The 6,109-nt window shown below is 40.5% G+C and overlaps 1 non-coding gene across 1 annotated transcript; it reads left to right on the top strand.

Annotated features, from left to right (window-relative positions):
* The first annotated feature begins 407 nt into the window (after positions 1-407).
* Positions 408-490, top strand: TRNAL-UAA (transfer RNA leucine (anticodon UAA)). Its single transcript has one exon. It is a non-coding gene; the product is annotated as a tRNA-Leu (tRNA).
* Positions 491-6,109: the final 5,619 nt, after the last annotated feature.

Below are 6,109 nucleotides of genomic sequence, written 5' to 3'. Positions count from 1 at the left end.
TCTCTGGGCTCCGTCCCAGCACCGCCACCACTCCCGGGCGCCTCCTAAAATGTGCTGCTAGGAAATCAGAGGTTTACGAGCGTGTTTGTTTCCCGCGCCCGCCCACCTCGAAACCGAAAGTAGAGTGGCTGGGCCAGAGTTCCGCCTAAGCGACCGGAGGGTCGCCGCCGCCGCCGCCGAAAGCGCGCCGAGCTCGGCTGCAGTTGCCCTGGCGGCCGCGGCGGGCCAGGGGCAACAGTGAGCTGCGGCGGCGTTAAAAGGAGGCTCCGACTGGCAGGTAGCTCCATCTCGGGCTGGGAAAACTAAGGGAGCGGCGGCGAATGGCCCCCGACCTTCTTAAGGGCGGGCGCGAGGAGGACGGTGCAGTACGACTTGTAGGAAGAGCGAAGAGGAGATCGTGCGCCTGCACCAGGATGGCCGAGTGGTTAAGGCGTTGGACTTAAGATCCAATGGACATATGTCCGCGTGGGTTCGAACCCCACTCCTGGTAGATAGTTTTCCTCTTCTCTCATTAAAAAATTAATTTATTTTTAAAATGTAAATTTCACAGAGCAAACCACGTCTTGTACTCAGGAATTCTGACTCCTGGCTGAGAGAGGCGCAAGCCCGACAAGGCGCGGCCCCGCCTCCCACAGGCCAGAGGCGACTCAACGAGCGGGCTGGGCGTGGGGCGCCGGCGCTGTTCCCCGGGCCAGGACGGGCGGTGGGGTGGGCGTCGCTGCCGGTCAACGGCTTCGCGGGGCTCAGGTGGGATTGGGACTCCGGCCGCGCCGCGGGTATCAGTTCTCTCGCTTGCAGGGAGGCAGCTAGCTGGGCAGGAAGGGCGCTTGTGATACAGCATCGTAGTTAGAAAAGTGCCTGTGCAGAAAAGTCAAAAGTTCATCTCTACCTTTTCCTAGTTTTTCGCCAAAATTAATTGTATGCACACAATTCTTCCGTTAAATCCATGAAGGCGGAGACAGTATGCATCATAGCTACAAAATGGACTCTAATTGGTAATCGGCTAAGAATTTTAAAATACGAACGGCGCGGTCTGCTTTTTGTTTTTTAAATACTTTTAAAAAGTGAAAGTAATCTAAAATCGGGGGGGGGGGGGAACGTTGCAAGTACAGTGGAAAGAATTTTTTTTTTCAAATCATTTGAGAGTAAGGTACCAAATAGATACTCCAGTACAACCGTTAAAATCAGGGAATTAACGTTGATAATTTACTACCATCTAATCCCCAGGCCCCATTTAATCACCAGCGGTCCTTTAAAGTAAAAGTCTCCTGTTCAGAATAATGCATTGCATTTACTTGTCACATTGCCTTAAGCTTCTGCAATCTAGCACGATTCCTCAGTCTCTCCTGACTTTCATGATCTTGAAACTTCTGAAGATGACAGGCTCGTCTTTCTGTAGAACATCCGTTTGTCAGTTTGGGTTTGTCTAATGTTTCCTCTTGATTAGATTCAGGTTATGCTTATAAATAAAGCAGGGCTATCCTGGAAGTGACATTGTGTTTGCATTGTAGTCTCTCAGGTGGCATGGTTTTGGTCTGTCCTGTTACTGATCTTAACTTAGTTCACTTGATAAGGCTTTTCTGCCAGTTTTCTCCACTATAGTTCACCCTTTGTGATTAATGCATATTTTGAGGGGAAGTGCTTTGAAGTTATGTAAATATCCCATTACTCATCAAACTTTCCATTTTATTCAATTATTATGGAAAAAAGCATGTAAGTATGCACCCATGGTGTCCTATTTTAATTAATGGTTACAATCCATTTTATAATTATTACTTTTCATGCTGAAAGTGTCCCAGATTCGGTCAGTGGGAGTCTATTCAAGGCTGACTTTTGACATGTCTTCATCATTTTTTAGCACTTCCTTACTTCCTAGTCCAAGATATTCCATGCTTACCTTGTACACCTCCTGACCCAGACAATGTAGAATCAGACATTTTGAAAAGAACCCCAGTTTCCTTTAGTGGAGAATGCTAGTTAGGAAGCAAGATCTCAGTACTAGGTGTGCTCATTGCTTTTGATGTGTTACTGTTCCCAGGCCCTCTCAGTAGAGAGAATCAGGGAGTATATGTGTCTGTGTGTGTGTCCACACCTATATTTATCTATATATATATCTATTTAGATTTGGGAGTTCCTACCAATACTCTAATTCTGATCCAACACTGTAAATTTTGTTCTAGTTTTTCTATCCATGTTTGTAATTCTCAAAATTGCCCCCCGTCCCCTGCCCCAGTGTAACATCTACCTTGCTTGGGCCCATCTAATGGATTTAGAATTAAATTGTTCAAGAAGAAGGGAAGAGGAAAAGAGAGTGTCTAAACCGTTTAGAAATAAGCATCCTGCCAGCACTGAGAACTGGCTATGCGTCAGTCGCTGCTAGACATTTGAGATGTGCAGATAAATAAGCCAGCCTCTCCTTCAAGGAGCTTAGATGGTGAGAGACAGAGATTTTAGTAAACCACATTTATAATGAGGAAATATAAATTATGCCCAAGGTGCTAAAGGAGAAGTTCCAAAAGCCCTAACTCTTTCCCAGAGAGTCAGCTTTAGTTGAGAACTGAAGGAAGAGGGGTGGGGTTCAGGGAGAGGCAGGGAAGAGAGGGAGAGGGATACAGGTGGGGGAAAACATCTTGAAACCATGCTAAGTATGGTGCCTGGAGTCCACTGAAGGATCCAAAACAAGAAGCAACGTGATTAGTGTTACATTTGAAAGTATATCTATTGATGTAGAAACTCGGTCGGTCCGTATATGCTCAGGACAGGGGGGCATGTTGAATTGGCAGAAAATATTTTTTAGGGGAAAATTATTTAATTCAGTCAACAGCCAGTTAGACTGAGTGCAGTCTATTTCTCTCTTCCTCCTTAAAAGCTGAGCAAGGGGAAGAACAATATTGACTTAACAATAATAAATTAAGTCCCTAAATTGATCTATAAATAAGAGTGTGGATTTATAAGCATATTTTAAGTTATTCAAAATGGATTTTTTTCTGTTGGACTTCATGCAGAACTCTGTAGGAAAAGTATTCCCAATACAAGAACAACATTGACTTCAACAATATTGAAGCTTTCCCAGTCTGAACGCAGGGACTCTTGCTAATTTATTTGTATTAATATGTTCAAGTGCAAATACGGAACAATACTTCCAAGAATAGGCAGAGTAGTTAGATTTTTACTTTGTTCCTTTAAAACTATATTGTAAATCAAGCTTCTAGTCAGTAATAACCAGCTACTGTGCTATAACAGAGATGGTAAAAGACCAGCTAGTATTCTTGTGCTTGTTAAAATTCTGACACACAGATCACTGAGATGCCACAAAGAGGGGTGAAATGATGTCTGAAAGCTGCTGGTCTGGAAACAAGAAAATCTATCAGATGGATCCTAGGGCACTGAATCACAAGTTTTTGATTGATCAATATGTATGGCCTATTTAACTGCAATCTTCACATGCCAATTTAGATGGAATCTTTTGCTTTACTATATCCTACTCTATAAAGTGTTCTATTATTGATTTCCTCTAACTAGCAGGATTCTGTAAGTGAATTTCAATTTAGTGCGGCAAACTTTAAGAATATGATTCAGTTTACGAAGTACATATCACAAGGTCACTCAGTAGGAAGAACCCAGGCTTTTGGGTCAGACAGACTTATCAGCTTTCCCAGGTTATCAGCCTTCTTTCTTCATTTGCAAATAGGAAAATAAAATTTACCTCCACAAAGTGGTTGTGAGGCTGTAATACTCTTCTCACAAAAGTGGGTGTTTCGTAACTGAGTTCGCTTCCCTTTTCAGGAGCCATCATTTGTGGGAAGTACAGTAGAACTGCACTGTGCAAGTAGGAAGAAATCTTACCTTGCATGTATAGACCGCTTTGCAGTTTTCCAAAACACTTATACATTCATCTCCTCCTTTGACAGACAATATCATACACCCAAACCCATTGTACCTAGGTGGTAGGTACAATTAGGCACAATTTTCCTTAATAAATTTAAAGAGTAATATTTTCTTTCATCCAAAATTACATAGATAGAGCTAGAGGATATTAGTAGTTCTTAAAAATGGAAACCCTGTCCTAAAATGTAGCAGAATTTTTTCTTTTCCTTGAGAAGTAGACCTGTTATATTAGACCCTTTTTTTTCATTCTTAAAATATTTTGAATTTGAATTTGAATCATTTGTAAGTATACCACCACTAAGCTTAGAATGATTTTCCAATGATTATTTTAACAATAATAAATTAAGTCCCTAAATTGATCTATAAATAAGAGTGTGGATTTATAAGCATATTTTAAGTTATTCAAAATGGATTTTTTCTGTTGGATTTCATGCAGAACTCTGTAGGAAAAGTATTGCCAATACATATAAATAGTGACACCTACTGGTTAAATTGAGGCAAATTTGTTTGCTAAATTCTGTCTGCCTTATTCTGACTGTAAAATCCTGATGGCTATTCCACAGTTACTGTGTTTAGGAGCACATTAAGGCTATGTGTAATCCAGCCAGTAAATTGACCTTTGTTTTCTCTCTTTCAGTCATTAATGATAAATCTGCCATTGAAAGGAATCTCAAATCACTGACAGCACTTGCGCGAGCTGTTATTTTAATTGTATGAACAGGGCTTTTATCTCATAGCCATCATCTGTGTTTCTTTTAATATAATATATTTTATTCAAACTCCCAAACTCACTATGAAGTTGAAGAGAAATAGGGATTTGGATTAGTTATCAGCTTTACAGAAGTCATGTCCAATTTTAGAAATCTTGAACAAGAAGCTTTCTTTGTCCTTAGTAGCAAGTGGGAATTTGGGGATCTTAATTATTCCCTTTGTTTCACATTTTGCTTTTAAATACAATTGCAGCTATTTAATGAACAAATTAATTGCATGTCACACATTTGCTAATTGTTCAAATGATATAAATGATAATGCCCCAAGTTTTAATGAGTGTGTTCAGTTACAAAGATGCCATGTAAGAATCAGGAACATAATTCCAGGTCCCTTGCATCCACTCTATTACTGGATAGAGATGCATTGTGAACCACCCGGTTCATTTGTGAACCACCTGGTTTCATTTTTATCCACACAGGTTTTGATGTCTCTTGAACAACTTATCAGAGTGCTTGGCAGAGAAGCAATGATTGCACGGGTCCTTACTGAAGTGAGATGGAAACTGCCTAGCAGAGTGTCTCTATACATTGTATGCACTATATAAATACTTGTTGAATAAATGAACAACGTTGAAGTCCACTGAGTATATTTCACAGTTCATTCTATTTATTGTACACAAATTAATCTTCATTTAGGATATGTGTTTTAAAGTGTACTCAGGATTTGTTTTAATCAGGTATGGTAAGACACTCAGATACAGAAATGACTGTCATGAAGGAAGAATTTTTTTATACTCACAGATTCCCTGGAAACAAGAGCCACGGCACACCATGCAGGGGCACATAGGGAAGAATTAGGGTCAGTCAGGAGGCAGAGGGAGCAAGGAGAAAGCATGGGCAAGAACTTTTATTGTGGTTTTCACAGGAAGGAATGGGTAAAGCAGGGTAAACAGTCTTAGGATTGGCTACTTTGAATAATTTCAGGGGGCTCTGGAGTGTAGGGGCTGCCCTGAGTATTCTGGTACTTCTAGGAATTATCTAACCCTGGGAGAAGCAGTCCCTCCCTGGTCAGCAAGGCCCCAGATGTCAGAGCATCAAGAATACAGAAAGTAAGAAAGTATAGGTAGTATGGTATGGGTTCAGGCATGCTCACTTTTTTTTCCCTTCACTTCCTCCTTCAGCTAAGGTAGACCTTACTCATTAGGAGAATCAAGATTCAGAAGCCCAAAGAGGCAAACACTTAAGTAGTTTTTGAATCATTTCTATCTGGATAAACTATATAATATACCTGTGCAATTCAAGTCTCAAATTTATCTTTCGGTTTAGGTTGTATTTTCCGTCATTTTATTCATTACTATAGTGTAATGAGGCTAGCAGTTCTGAATAAGGTAACTTTTTAAATTGCATTGGAAAGATGGATTACTAAAAACAGTGTTGCCTATTCATCTCAATTCCACAATCTCCTTTAAATATGAACATAGGAGTATGTGTATTTGTAAAATATGCAGTGT

This window comes from Phocoena phocoena, chromosome 12, assembly GCF_963924675.1.
Source record: "Phocoena phocoena chromosome 12, mPhoPho1.1, whole genome shotgun sequence".
Taxonomy (NCBI): Eukaryota; Metazoa; Chordata; class Mammalia; order Artiodactyla; family Phocoenidae; genus Phocoena; species Phocoena phocoena.
The sequence above is the reverse complement of the archived record's forward strand: the minus strand, read 5'-3'. Positions and strand labels throughout refer to the sequence as shown.